The sequence below is a fragment of the Trachypithecus francoisi genome, unplaced genomic scaffold, assembly GCF_009764315.1.
Source record: "Trachypithecus francoisi isolate TF-2019V2 unplaced genomic scaffold, Tfra_2.0 Lachesis_group10, whole genome shotgun sequence".
NCBI classification, from domain to species: domain Eukaryota; kingdom Metazoa; phylum Chordata; class Mammalia; order Primates; family Cercopithecidae; genus Trachypithecus; species Trachypithecus francoisi.
The window spans coordinates 55,814,350-55,830,578 of record NW_022681455.1 but is presented as its reverse complement, the minus strand read 5'-3'; the positions used below and the strand labels follow the sequence as shown (position 1 = coordinate 55,830,578).

General features: G+C 34.1%; 1 protein-coding gene across 3 annotated transcripts in view; it reads left to right on the top strand.

Annotated features, from left to right (window-relative positions):
• The window catches only part of BMP5 (bone morphogenetic protein 5), a 123,042-nt gene that overhangs the window by 82,582 nt on the left and 24,231 nt on the right, over positions 1 to 16,229 (top strand). The window lies entirely within an intron of this gene.

The following is a 16,229-nucleotide window of genomic DNA, read 5'->3' as shown; positions in this document are numbered from 1 at the left end:
ATCTTTACTTTTGAGAAGGTCCAGAAGTAATTCTTGTGCTCACAAGTGTTTATTGGGCACCTACTATATGCTGTGCTCTTGTCGAGATTCTGGAGATATAAAAGTGAGCCAATGCAGATGGCTTTATGAGACTTGCATTTGAGTGATATACGAGTTAGTATTAACACAGTAGTATTACTGAATGCATATCACAGCACACTGAGGAGTTCAATGGATCTGTGAACATAGGATGGTGACTAGATTTGAATTATAATCTGAAATACAAAGATGTGATTGGGGAAGAAGTTGGGGGGCAGGCAATTCAGACACATGGAACAGAATTTGCAGACTGTGGCGATGGTGACACTGGCATATTTGCTCAGAAGACTCAGAAAGCCTAGGCCAATATATTCAGAACTTTGTTGCCCTTTGATTACGCAAAGTTCAAACACTCTAAACTCAAATCTAGCCTTGCAGGTAATTTAAAATTATATTTGTCATGATAGGAGGATAATACATAATTTAATGGTGTCCTATCTTTAAATACTTAATGTTTAATTTTAAATATTTATAAAAAACATCATGGAGATCTACATTGAGCTGTTATTTTCTACCCCAAAAATGTTATCAACAGGGACAGGGAGGATAATTTTTAAAAAGATCATTAATAAGAGAACGTATCATATTTAAGGTTCACTGCTTCTAGTTGTCACAGAATCAGGCAAGAAAAACATTAGGCCTACAGTCTGCCTCCCTCATTTTTCCTTGCTGTGTTACACAAAAGCCTTGTTTAATAAACCACTGAGGTAAGTAAAAGTTGTGCCTGTCTTGGATCTTTTTCAAGGAGATTTATTGCTATAAATACTTAAGACTTCATTATGGCGTTGTTTTACCTGCAGCCAGTTTCACACCTATGGGTAATACCATGGCCAATGCTGTGATTGCAAAGATTATGTATATGGAATGAAGTTCATACACAAATTGAATATATTAAAGGGTTAGTTTAGTGAATGTGTTATGGGTCTCAAATCTTGATCTAGAAAAAGAAAGTTCTTACTAAAAGTGTCATAGGCAAAGTTTCAGACCTTTCCTCTGCTGTCAAATCCAGATTTTTCTGTAGCTTTTAATTACAATGGCTGAATTTTCATAAACAGTTCAAATATTCTGGATTATAGGTTAGAGTCCAATTATGGCTTTAAGATTATCATTCAAGAATCCTCAGAGTTCAAGCATTGTAAATGTAGACTGAGTAAAGCACAAATTTAAATAATCTTCTAAGAATTCTTACAGTGTTAAGCTGCTGTACATTTATGGTCAGAAATGTGACTGGGAAATTGGCAGTGGGGAGGTAAGCCAATCGTTCCTTCCCTGGTATGTGGCCCTAACAAGAAAAATGAAATTAGTGGTATGTGCTTCTCCCACTCTCCTCTTTGGAGATATGCTTGAAATGTCTAACTAAACAAATCAAGAAATCTATGAAATATGATCAGCCTGTTTCCTGTTAATTTCCATCTTCCCTCATGCTCCACATGGATTTTCTAAAGTTTCTCTTTTTTTTTTTTTTGTTACCCCCACTGTTACATTGTATTGGTTCTCTCTTATACTATTTCCATTATTTAATGTTGTGTTCAGTTTATCTTTTTCTCTTTGAGAACTAGTCTGTATTTTGACTTTCCCTTTCTCTCTGATTAATTTTCTCTTATATTGCATGGGTAATTTGACTTTAAATTACTAGTGTGTTAGTTTTTAGCCTAGAGTAAACTAATGTTTTACTCCTTTAAAAGGTTTCCAAATTCTATATTTAAGAGTTAGATTTGAGATATGCAGCCTTTTGTTGCTTTTCTTTATCTCTCTGATATTGTCTAACTTGAAGAATTTTCAGATGGTTAAACATGCTAGGCTAGCTGGCTTTTTGCTTTTAGGCAATACTTAACACAGATTTTAACCAGAAGTGGAGCAGACAGGGCCTTGGGAAAGCAACTGATTCTCCTGGCACCTTAGTTTTATTAACTGCAACCTTATGGAGAATATACCTGTGACATTTCCTTGTAAATAGGAATAACCAGATGCTTCAGCTTATTACAGCTTCACTCATTACCACTGCTGATGTTCTCAATGTTACGTTGCTTCAGAGCAGACAGACCATCTTTTATTTTCAATAATATGTTCCGAATGTTTTCTTCTAAGCAAAAGGAGTTGAAAATCATGAAAGGATGATACTCAGGATAGTCTGCTTTCAAATTCATTTGTAAACTGTTATTCATTTATCCATTTGTCCAACATACAATTATTGACTATCTGTGCATGCAAGGCAAAAGCATATCACCTAAGAGAAAGATACAGGTAGCTAATTTTAGAAAGAACAAAGTGCCCTAATACTGAAAAATAGTGATACAACAAAGACACCATGGGAAAGCAGAACATACATGGCTAAAGATACCTGGGATGGAGCCGGGTAGAGGTGCCTTGAAACTGGGTCAGCAGTTAGGATCCTAAGAAATACAGATGAAGAGGAAGGGAAGTCATGGAAGTATGGGAAGTGATGGTGAGGACAGGATAATTCACTCCTGGATGAAGAAACAGTAAGTAGATGCACACCATGTCAAAATGGCATGGTATTTTCTGGAAAAATTCAACAGTCCAGGATTGGCTAGAACAACTTTCATGTATAAAATGTAATTGCAGATGCTATTAGGCAAGTGATCTGTAAACAAATCATGTAAGGAATATGAAATCTAAATTAAATGTAATATCCTCTTGTAGCTTGATCGTGAGCCATAAAAAAGAACTAAACTTATTACTTTAATCAGTCACAGTAACACCACCGTGATTACAGCTTTGAATGAATGTCAGTTTCATGAGGTCATGGGACATGTATCACTCATTCGCACTTGTACTCTCAGTGCGTGGCACAAGAGTGGCAGGTCGTATGTATTGAAGATGTCTTGAATGGTAATTGTGTGAGTTTGTAATTAAAAGGCTCTTGTAGTTCACTTGCCACTGAACATGTTCCTTTTAAGAAAACATTCCAAACTGAGTTTTGGATTATTGGTAACTAAACCAGTTTAATGCAACATAGGAGCAGAATTTTGTAGAGCAAACCGCAGTACAGAAGTTAAATAGTTTAAATCATAAGGAAAGGAAAGTCAGTGATGTGTATTATTAAATTTTGTTTAGCCTGTCCCTGTGAAAAAAATACCAAAAAGGTCTAAATATATTTTGGGAATCAAAAGGCTGCTGAAATCAAAAGTAACATTTTGATTCCTCAGAGAGCCTGTGGAAATTATGTCAGTTTATGAAATACTCCTTTTAGAAATTTGACAAATGAACTGCAGTGGATTTGGCAAGAGCGTTCAAGAATATTTTATTATTTTTCATGCTGATAATTATCAGAGCTCCATATGTTTGTTTCAGCAAAATAATACAAACATATGAGTAAGCAAATGAAAAAATATATTGCTGCTTCTTAATGGCAAAATTTAGAGATTCCAGACAAGATGTTATATCCAGTTTTACAAAATTGGTTTTAAAGTTCTCAAGCACTTTCTCATGGTGGTTAATAAACCTCTATGATAAAATAAATTCTATTTTTGTTTTTAATAGCAAATGAGTAGACTTAAATCTGTCCTAAATTATTGTAAGATTTCCAGTTCTCTACATTATAATGATAAATTAATTAACTGACATACTAGGTCTTTATTGACATTGCTAATAAATCTACAGTAATGATTTTTCCTACACACATATGCATATAGTTTATTACACAGATAGCAATTTAGTCTAACTTTAAAGACTTGAGTTTTCCCCCCAAACACTATGATTTTCCATTGTTTGATGCTTTATATAGTTTAAGCCTTCCAAGTAGATTAATTCTTTTTTTCAAACTTGGGTTTATAGAATAATTTAGAGATGGAAAAACAAAGATAGTATTTTTGGGTTCATTAGAATGTCTCTTAAAAAGCCCTATGTTTTCAGACATTTTCAGTTTGGCAATACTCAGAATGAATTTTGCCAGTGACTTTTTTTCTTTCTATTCAAACTTGCTTATATATCAAGAAAAATTCAATCCATATGTTTCTGATTCATTTGTATTCAAGTCATCAAAATGTTGTTTTGTCAGAGAGTTGTTTAATGTCCAAGAAACATTATAAGGTTATTTTTTAGAAGTAGGACTCTAAAAGCCATTTTGAAAACAAAGTCATAGCGTAATTTTCAACCACATCAAGGTAAAACTTTAGGTTTAAAGTCAGAAAGTTTAAAGTTTCACTAAATTCTGTACCAAATCAAAAAACAAAAAAGATTTCAGAGGTATTAAACTGTCAAATTACATTATAACTGATACTTAAATGTAAAATAAAGAAACTTACTGCTTACAGTAACTTAGAATTTAAAGTTTTGATATTTAATTTAAATGAGGATAAATGAACAGATAACTACATTCTGGAAATAAACATTTTAAAAAGAAATCATTAGGAAAACTAGATTAAAATCTGGGCTCTGACAAAATATTTACCATTTTAGCTATTGCATCAATAAAATGAGTGTGATAGTAATTACCTTACAAGGAATGTGAAGTTGTATTAGATGATAGTAGCTGGCATGTGATAGGGCCCAAATAAAGGTCTGTATGATAAATTGGACTAGAGATTGTACAGACTTTTCACTTACATTAGCTCTGGTTATCACTCCTTTAACTTGGGACTAGTTCTTTTATTGTGGAGGTTTTACAGATGATTTAAATAAATTTTAGATAAATTCAAGTGATAGTCCACAGGAAAAAGGTCAGATTGATATATATTCTGAAACTTCGAGTTGACAGAGTATATAGGCAGTAATGTTATTAAGCTCATGTTTAATAATATTGGTTGAAAAAATAATTACTGGTAAGAAACTTTTAACCTGTTTCAATCTAGGGTATGAAGTCAATAGAAATGAACACTCAGACATATGTATCATGATCAATTGATGCTTATATTAGTTGGCATCAACCAATGATTGATGCTTATATTCATACACATCACAGAATATTAAATTATTAGTATTTAATATGGTAGTTTTTTGAGACCCATTTTGTTCTTAGAAAAATAACATATTTTTGGAGACTACTAATTTCATCAATGAAAATAAGGGAAACAAGGTTCTTGCAACCCAATAGGATTATGTATGGGGCTAATTTATTAAAGGCTAGGCAACATTAGCATAAAAAACTCCTGTTTAAAAATGCCTCAGGACAAATTACTAGTATTTGAGTTAGTAAACCTATTAGTAAGCATTAAACAGTAGAATGGATTCTAACAACGATAATTGAATTTATAAGCAGGATTTTAATGTTCACAAAACACAAGATCAAATAAATATTAGTAGTCTTTGATAAAGAGTAGAGTCCAATGGTCCCTAATACCTGTTGTGCTGATGTTTATAGCAAACCACATAAAATCTCCACCATATAAATGGTATTTCCCAGAAAATGATCAGAGAGCTGAGATTTGAGATTCTGAGATTTGGACTTTAGAAAATCAGAGATTTTCTAAAAGTACCAACAGTTTAATCCTCTTTCATTTTCACCAATATTATTCTGCAAACTTCAAATGAAGTATTTTGTTATCAGGACAATTAACTTGAAAGTGGGTAATTTTACATTTCACTATGCAGGATGTTGCTGTGTTCTCTCCTTTTCAACCTGTGATAATTTTGGTTGTAGTTGTTCATTCCCAGTAATTGACAACTGTTACAGCTATGTTAACAAAGAACAGGATTCATCTTTTTCTACAACCTTGGGTTGTTTTTCATTCCTACCTGCATAGTAATTTAACATACTGATAACATTTATTTTCCAAATTAAAATATCCAGTAATATCGCCTAAATGTATTCTGTTAAAATAAGTTTTTCCAAAATTGCCACGTCTTTTGAATTGCAGTATATTCCTAATTAGAAACATATATTCCAGTATCTAAAGTCCACATGTGATTATATATTAAACAAAGGTATAATTTGCAACTGAATATTCTTTTATGTTTATAAAATTTAAGTGTATTTGTGTGAGAAATGCAGAGTTCTTAATATAATATCTACTTAAATTTAATAAGTCCTAGAATCTGCTATTTTTAAGTGGAAGTATCTGGCTAAGTTTGTTGTGTTATTCTTCGTATCCCTAAGAGAGTTGTTTTTACCTCAGGGAAAGAACTCAAAATTAAGCCTCTGTGTTGTCAGAGGTTTAATTTATCTGTGTCAAAGGTTAGATGATCTATATGGCTGGGTAATCTGAATATCAGCTGACAGTGCTAATAAGTAGCAGAAGAAATTCTGAGATCAAGGGTGATATTTTTCTTTTTCTCCTGCTGTTTTGACTACAGTTTCTCATTATTATTTATCTAAGTTCAAAAAGTTGAATTATGTCCACTTATCTGAGGATCTTTTAAACATTCTAAGATTTGATAATATTTCCTTCTCTTATCTGAATCTTATCTTAAGTAATTAAGTCATTTTTGTTCATAAAACCATATGGCTCCCCTTTTGCTGACTTTATGGTGATGACAATTGGTTTTAAATAAATAAATGAGACAGTATCTATATCCAAGACACTGAATCACATATCTTGCTAGAGGTTCTGAAAGGAAAAAAGAACATATACACTTATGATTTGCTCTAGATAAATATTGTTACAAATAAGTAGTTCTTTGTGTATTGTCTAATGTTTAAGGATAATTAGATATTGACTTCTGGATTAATATTTAAGAATAAATTAGGAGGACAGCAGAAGAATAGTTATCTTCCAGTGCCTGAAAGAATGAAATTAATAAATAAAATTGAACTTTCACTCTACAGTCCACAAGTTAAATCAATGTGCATAAAAGGCAAACTGAGGGCTCTTTACAAAAGACAAAAAACCCTGAATAATGGAAGCCAATGGCCATAGAATTTTTCGTTCCATGAGGAATGAGCTCTATGTGACTTGAAGAATTCACTATTTAGTTGACTTCTTGTCCAGGAATTATACTGCATAATATACAGTTTTAGGTAATTTCTACAGTCACTTACAACCTTGCTGCATCATATAATGGTAAACCAATTGTAATATTTAAGCATATATTTATACTTTAAGCATTATATTCATGTATATAAAAATACTGTATGTAGAGAGGGTACAGTGAATGGAAATGCATTGTCTTAGATGAGGCTGGTATTAAATAATTATATTCAAACCCCAACTTAAGATATTGTGTAAAACCAGTGATGGAGAAACTGGTAAAGAGAAGCGAGAAAGCTAGGCATGTTTTTCTGTGTGCATGCGTGTGTAGATATGGAATACCCAGGCATATACGCAATCTCAAGTAATTGTGTTAGGGATCAAATATAAATTCATAGTTGAAAATCTATAATTATTAAGATTTCTAGATAGTTCTTCTTACAGCATTTAGCAGGATTGTATTTTCTTTTTAAGTGCCATACTAAATGTTTTAGTATCATAGCAAAACATAAAACTCAATCTAAAGTTTTCCATAACATTTTAGAGTGGCTTCTACTTCTATCAAATTTTTTCATGAAATTTCAAAAACATCAAAACATAAATTATCTATGGCCATGTGTTACTTTCTGAAAATCGTTTTTTTGTTTTTTTTTTTTATAAGAAATCAAGCCTTGGAGAAATATTTAAAAGATGTGGCTAAGATAAACAACTATGTTGATCATTTTAATCTGAATGTTTAGCAAAAGTGTTCATTGAGAATTCCTGTACATTTATGGTAAAAATGACTAGATTTCTACTGAAAATAAATATGACATAGATATCCCTTGGGGTTTGAAATCAGTATTTGTTAATTTTCCAAACCCATGTAAGCTGTGACCCATGGGTTTTCTAACTCGCGTAATGTCTTAATGCACATCGGAGAACATAAATCTTCCCTGTATGCTTTAGTTTTTTGTCATTTGCCCACTGCATACAAATGAGCAAAATCTTTAATATGTCTTTCATGGCAGGAGAAACTGAACGTAAATAATGGATCACTGTTAAATTTCTACTTGCTTCAACCAAATATCTCGTTAAATCTCTTATTAGCCATATAGCATTTTCATAAAATGTACTCCATGTATTTCAAACTCATTCTTCTTATCAACTTATTTTCTGTCTACACAGATATCCTCTTTTTTATACACTGATTTCAGCAATACCTTTTACCAATATCACTTTGTTCTTTTATGCTAATACTTAGTATTTTTGAATTCTACATGGTTAATCCAGGTTTAACTTTCTAGGTATATCTTTAATTCATTTTCAGTAAGAATTTAAACCATGCATTTCCTGTAATGGACAACTGAAATCAAATAAATACCATTAGTGGAAACTAACATTACTGAGAGCTTACTCAGTGTTAAGCGTTTTGCTAAGCTCTTTAAGTGAAATATCTACTTCTTTTTAACCCATTTTGTACATGAGTAAATGTAGCTTAAGAGTAAATCTAAAAATGATTTGATTTCAGGGCCAGCCTCTTATAAGTTATATTATTCTTTTATAAATTCTGAACTGAAAAATAATTGTTATAATTTCCAAATAAAACAATATTATTAAAAATGATTATTATGGGACAGAATTGAATTTTATGCTGTATCTGTTGGGAATTATTTTTGGGTTTTTATATTTTCTCTCTGGAGTTTAATTGTGATGTGGCCGACAATATGTAACAGTAATTCTGTCATATTTTTTATTTTCTAAATCAATCTCTTAAATTTTTGTCTCCTTATGTAATTATAGTTAATTTGATAAATTAATAAATCGGAAAGGAGAAAAAGAAACTTTTCTTCTGCCGATGATTCACTTCAACATGTAATTTAGTCAAATTTAATATATTTATTTAGAACTTGATAATGAACCCTCTCTTCTTAATTTAGTCTTGTATGATGATTCATAGGCAGAAAATAATTTTTCTTTATAAATAGATATTGATTATAGAATATATTCAATAATAAATTGAAAGACCAAATTTTGCCGTTTAATCATATCCATTCTAAAAACAATATTTTAAAACTAGTCTTTTTTTCTCTTGAAGACTTGCATCTCTTTATTATGTCCTCTTAGGATAATTACATAGTAGTAAACATTTTAAAAAGAATAATATATGAAACATTTGGCATAGTCTAGTTAGTTTTCTTCTTCAAGTCCCAAAGAAGGTAACATTTGTAAATTGAGACTTGCAGGTTTGATCATACTTAAGAATATCTTAACATAATTGGCAGATCACAATAACTTAATTCAGAAGTGTTAGCTTTTAGTTTAGTTTATATATATTTGAATGAGAGCCACCTGGTTAACATAGTTTGCTTATCCAAAGTTTAGCATCACAACTAAAAAACATACATGAAAAAAGGTTTTAAAATTATTGACTTAAAGTAAGCAGTGACAAACAGGGAGTTAGTTGTGGTTCACTATCTGGCAAAATGTATATTTTACTAACTTTTAAGATTTCTTTTAATGAAATGGGGTTCAGAAGTACTTGGCTACGTCTGTATTTCTGTTTTTGATTTTTCCCTAATTCAGAACAGTAACTATGGAGTACCAGTCTTACCAAACAAATGCCAAAGTCAGAAACATATTTCAGTTTGTGTTGTTTGTTACATTTTCTCTTCTAGACTCTGTAGCTAAACTAATCATCTGTGAGGTATTTTCATGTTAATATCAATTTAGGGTCATGAAAAATATAAAATATTACTTATTGTCATCATACACTGGAGTTGACCCTTTCTCTTCTTTTCTTTTCTTTTTTTTTTTGAGGCGAAGTCTCGCTCTGTCGCCCAGGCTGGAGTGCAGTGACGCAATCTCGGCTCGCTGCAAGCTCCGCCTCCCGGGTTCACGCCATTCTCCTGCCTCAGCCTCCTGAGTACCTGGGACTACAGGCGCCTGCCACCGCGCCCGGCTAATTTTTTGTATTTTTAATAGAGACGGGGTTTCACCGTGGTCTCGATTTCCTGACCTTGTGATTCGCCCGCCTCGGCCTCCCAAAGTGCTGGGATTACAGGCGTGAGCCACCGCGCCCGGCCTCTCTTCTTTTCTTTCTACTTAAGTTTTACTTATTGTTGATACATCTCTCTCAAAGATATATTGCAAAACTAGCAGTAGTGCTGGTATTTGTATCCTGAGCAGAGAGCACAAGTGGGAAGAAGAGAGAATCTTTAATCATTATAAGGCATGAGCAACCACTGTGGCTCTGTGCTGCTGAGAGTTAAAGATTGGCATGCCGGTAATAAGATTATAAGAGAGAGAGGAAAACCAAAACAGAAACAAACAAAAAACAAAGGCATCTAACCATCAAATCCAGTAGTATATGTTGGAAATGGCAATCAAAATTTGGATTAGACTAAGAATATTTTGATAATTAAATTATATATCGCCACTCCTTAAAAATGTATGCTAATGGCCGGGCGCGGTGGCTCAAGCCTGTAATCCCAGCACTTTGGGAGGCCGAGACGGGCAGATCACGAGGTCAAGAGATCGAGACCATCCTGGCTAACATGGTGAAACCCCGTCTCTACTAAAAAATACAAAAAAAAAAAAAAACTAGCTGGGCGAGGTGGCGGGCGCCTGTAGTCCCAGCTACTCGGGAGGCTGAGAGGCAGGAGAATGGCGTAAACCCGGGAGGCGGAGCTTGCAGTGAGCTGAGATCTGGCCACTGCACTCCAGCCTGGGCAACAGAGCGAGAATCCGTCTCAAAAAAAAAAAAAAAAAAAAGTATGCTAATTTCTCTTTTTGGGGCAGGTAAATTGAATCTAATCTTTTTGCGACAGTAATTGAATCTAAGTTTCAGTTAGAGTAGAATAGCAACTGGGGAAGCCACCTGCCTTCTTATGGCTGGTAAGAAGTACCGAGACTTCATCTTCCTACTTACTTACTAAGGAAAGTCTGATCCTGAACTTAACGAAAGCAGCAGCTATAACATTGTTCTTGAAAACTATGATATGTATGCCACTGACAGGCTGTTTTTCCTTCATTCTTCTCAAGGTGAAAATATACAGAAACCCAAGATGAAAGTATCCACCAGTCTCTAAAAAGTGGACTACCGTGTACTTAGAGGGAAAAGCACACTACTTTAGTAGTGTGACAAGGCTGAGTTAAAAATCTGACTCTTTTTTTAGTCTTATTTTAAGAGTATAACAGTTGCTTTGCTGTGAGGAGTAAATAAGATGTATACAAATCAACTGGTAAAATATTTGTCTTCAATAGATGGCAGCTGTTGCTTCTCTCTGAATTTCAGAAATGTTGAATTGGCTTTTTCAATTCCCAATGTCCCTGATTCTTTGAGACATGCTTCTTATTACTCTCAGGTACCAGTTATGTTTATATGTAGAAGTGTTCTTCACATTATTTTTCTCTGAAGTAACACAACTGATAGAAATATGAAAGTTCTAGTTATGCTATGAGGTCAGATGACACTGCTGACCTAGATTGAGCACAAGGAAAACACTCTTGGAAACAAGCTATTATTTTGCATGCCAATGGTTCAGTATGCTTTTGCTCTGGGGGCCAGCAAGGAATCATGATGGTGTGAGATTTCACCTTGTAACTGGTCCCTTATGTCAGGCAGGCTAGATGGCATTCTGGCCGTACCCAGATACGTGAAAAAATAGTGAAGAAAAATTCTGCTTTTTACTCAGAAAAATGCTTTATGATCAGCCTTCATATGTGAAGAAAATAAGCCCCAAATACTAAAACTCCACATTTTAAAATTTATTATTTATAATTGAAACAACAATTGTACATATTTATGCGGTACAATGTGGTGTTTCAATGTATGTGTACAAAGTATAATGATCAAATCAAAGTGATTATCACATCTATCATTTTAAACATTTATTATTTCTTTGGCAGCATTCAAAATGTGTTCCTGCAGAAGTAGTTACTATGGCATATTACATTAGGTATCTCAGTATCAGTTCTCTACCACATATTTTAGAAAATATATTTTACTTTTTTTCACTTTCTTTTTTCTAGGGTACAGAATGATTTATTTTTCTTCTATTTTGCTGGTACTAGACTGATCCAAAGATCCTAGAAGTAGCCTATGATCATTTGATAGGTTCATGTACAAATCAAAAGGGAAGGTCAAATATTTAACAAATACAATTTTCTGTATGATAGGTCGAGGTGGGAGAATCACCTGTGGTCAGGAGTTTGAGACCAGCCTGGCCAACATGGTGAAACCCTGTCTCTACTAAAAAAATACAAAAACTTCACCAGGCATGGTGGCACATGCCTCTTGTCCTATCTACTCGGGAGACTGAAGGAGGAGAATCACTTGCACCTGGGAGGCTGAAGTTGCAGTGAGCCAAAATCACATCACTGCACTCCAGCCTGGGCGACAGAACAAGACTCCATCTCAAAAAAAAAAAAAAAAAAAAAAAAAAAAAAAAAATTGGAATAATATAGTAGCTGGTAAAAGAGTATCTCCTTTAGATACTCATAAATTTCCCAAGTAACTACTCTAAGTTTCAAAGACCTCTTTAATCACTATAGGTAAAATGCAGAATACTAAAATTTCACTGCTGTGAAACAAACTAAAATGTGTTTGACATCTAAAAGCTTTTTGTCATTGAGTAACACAAAGAATTTTTAAAGTTTTTGGTTGATTTCTGCTGAAATTCTGCTTCATTATAGTCTTGTTAAAATCCCCCAGGCTTCTGAAGGAAAAGATTCTTTCATTTAAGATATGTACAATTTTTATTTTAAAAAGTCACATAATAACTGGAGAACAAAACAAAAAATAATTCACTGTTCTCATGGTTTTGTGAAAAGAATGTTTCTGCTGTCTTAAAATAAATGAGGGCTATAAGACCAACTGCTAACCAATCTTTTTGGGGCATGTGACAGATGATGTCTGTAAAGTTCATGGGACCTCAGGGGAAAGGTGCTATATATAAAGACAAGAGCTATTAAAAAGTAAGTGCTTTTGTGGAGGTAAACTACAGTTCCTAGCGTGAGATTCATATTTCCAGCGGCTGAAAATAGGGACCAAGTAAAACACATTTGTTGGGCTTGTCATGCCCGAGACAGTAAGCCCCTCATTTCAGAGTGATGTCCGGTGGAAGGAAACTAATCATTTTCCATCACCTCAGTCCTGCCCTCCATGCAATAAAACATTTCAGCATACTGGACAGCTTCCACAACTGGGCACAGATCTCTGGCCATGCTGCTTTATGGTTCTCGGCTTCTTTGTCTTCGGGCCCTCCTTTCTGGAGCCTCGTGAGCTTGGGTTCTCGAGGGTTTGTGTTTCTCCCCCTGCATGACTTTAGTTACCATGCCAGTGTTTCTGACCAAATATCCCGTTTCTTTTCTAAGCCCCATCGCTTTATCAAACTGTGGGGCATGACAATGTCTTCTGCAAAGTTTTTAGAATGTCAACACTTTAAAAAATCTCTGTCTCCTTTAAACTTCTTTATCCCTAACACACCCCAATCATATAGAAAAATGGATTTCTTCTACTGTTATATGTTACCAGGAGTTGTAACCACATTTTATTTATTTTTTATTTTGAGATGGAGTCTCGCTCTGTTGCCCAGGCTGGAGTGCAGTGGCACGATATCTCGGCTCACTGCAAGCTCTGCCTCCCAGGTTCACACCATTCTCCTGCCTCAGCCTCCCAAGTAGCTGGGACTACAGGTGCCCGCCACCATGCCGGGCTAATTTTTTTTTAGTAGAGACGGGGTTTCACCATGTTAGCCAGAATGGTCTCGATCTCCTGACCTCATGATTGGCCTGCCTTGGCCTCCCAGAGTGCTGGGATTACAGGCGTAATCCACCATGCCTGGCCATAACCACATTTCTTATCCACAGAAAACTCTCAACTCATAGTTCCTATCAGCGTGTCAGGGTACTGCTACTAATAGCCCTTCCTGGATTTTATTTTTCCAGCATGTCTTTTTTTCCCCCTTTACTTATGAGCCACAGAATCCTATGCTTGTTTGTACATATTATTACATTTGTCCCTTCCTTTGATTTTTCACACATTACCAATAATATATAATTATCAATATATAATATTGGCAAAGTGGCTTTTTTTAAAGATTGCTCTTTTAAATGTCAGTAAAAAGAGATGAGAAAAGTCCCGCAAAGGTATTGTACACCAAACAATATTCCGGGGTTAAACAGAACCCCAGAATTATGTGAAAAATCACTCAAAAATCTTATCCTGTTCTCTACAAAGAAAATTTTAATACTTAAAAAAGTTTAAAATCCCAGCTTTTCCTCATTTTTGTTTGAATTTATAAAGCAATGTAAACCATTTGAAACCATTTGAAAAACAAGAATGTAATAAGGAGGAACACTGAATTTCCATTTGTGATACTTCAAGTCTGTGTACTTAAGTCTGGCAACAGGTCTGCGCTTTTACAATGAAACTAAAAAAGACAAAATTTTCATCAAAGTATAACAAAATTGAAATTTGTAGCTAGATTACAATATACTTAAGATTATAGAAAATTTAAGTACATATTGAATTTAAGTAGACAAGATTCTATCTTCCCCACGTTCCTTAAAATCTGATATAAAAATGATCTATTCTGTATTCTGGGTGGTGAATTCTATACTTTTCAAATGATCAGTTTGTAAAAAGGGCACAATTCTAGTATAATGTAGAGTCATAGAATCCATAATTTCACAGTACCAGAATCAAATTTAATCACAGGTTGAAAATAAGTGAAGATCAGATAGATGTGTAGATGTGAGACAACGCACTGATTTGACTACTGCTAAGGAGTCCATAATGGATACTGCAAAAGTCTTTTCGAAATGAAGAAAAGATAATTTGTGCACCAGTTCCATCACAGGTGTTTTGGGTTAAGCAGTCAATTACTGTGGGTTTAGAGGAGAAAAAAACAAACTGGAATGTATGCTAACATCTCAAAATGATATCAACGTTTAGACTCTGATAATTCCTCAAATGAATGTTTTTCAAACTGTGTATCCTAGAGGGGAACTCAATGATCATATTTGGAACCACTTATCCTTATAACATCAACATGTGTCTGAAGAGCTGTTTTATGTCAGAATCTCCTTTAATAACTGTGTTTAAAGAAATAAACATTTTGAAAGTCACATTTTCCAAAAGGAGTGGTCTGAAATACAAAACCAGTGAGTTTGGGATAGAGCTTTGCTTTGCCAACCTACCTTCCCTGTGACTATAAATGTGAAATAGTTTTCAGTTGTGTTCTTAGGCAAATGTGACCACAATAGCCTGACCTCAGTACTTATTTGAAGTCATTTGGGTTAGAGTAGCAGGTCTAGAAGGACTGAATCTCCAGCCTCAGTTATGACAAAATTTAGTAGTTCAGAGCTCCAGCCTCATCTACATCCTTTTTGATCTCTGCATGAATATAATAATAATTTCTTAGAAGATATAAGTCCAATCCTATCTTTGTTCACTGAGTTAATAAAACTAAAATAATATGCCCACATATTTGCTGCTTAAATTGTTTCTCACTGAGATTTCTGTACAATAATTTTGAGGAGAAAATAAGATGAACAAAGTATAAATAGTTCTTTAAAAAACTTTTCATGAGCAAAGATTTAATTTTTTTTGTTTTTGTTTTTTGTAAATCAAAAAAGATGATATCTATGCCAATAACAAACTCTGGATGCCTACAATTATATCGTTACCACTTTCATTTCATAATCCAAGTATTATATGACACCCAAACCTGAAATAATTGGGAATAAACAATGTTTCTTTGGGTCTAACTGCCACCAGCAAGATGACTGAAATGTTGGTACATCCTTCAAGAGCCTTTTCAGTCTTCTCTCTGCTGTCTCTTCTTCCCTCCCATTTGTGTGTTTAAGCTTGAACAGCTCTCAGCAACCAAGCTTTTTACCTCCTATTACCACCCCATCCATTTGGCAGATCACATCCCTACCCTCTTTCCAGTGTCCACATCAAGACGTGGATATCATACAAGGGAATTTTTCTCTTGCAATTGGAGCCACTTTATCCCATCACTGGCATTTTCTCTTGCTTTGGTATAGTTATTGATGCACATTGGAACTCCCAGTGTTGTCGGATTGCTGCTCCACTCAGCTTTGAGCTGGTACTACTTTCTGAAGTCAAAGCTGATGACTAATATGGAAGATTGTTTTGGAGCTCATTCTCTTGCTGCCATCCTGACCCAATGTGGAACTGCTCAGAAGCCATTCTTATATAGAGAGAATCTTTGTTCACCACTTGTGTCACAGTCTGTTAATGAAGTTCCAAAGTAGTGCTACCTTGTCTTC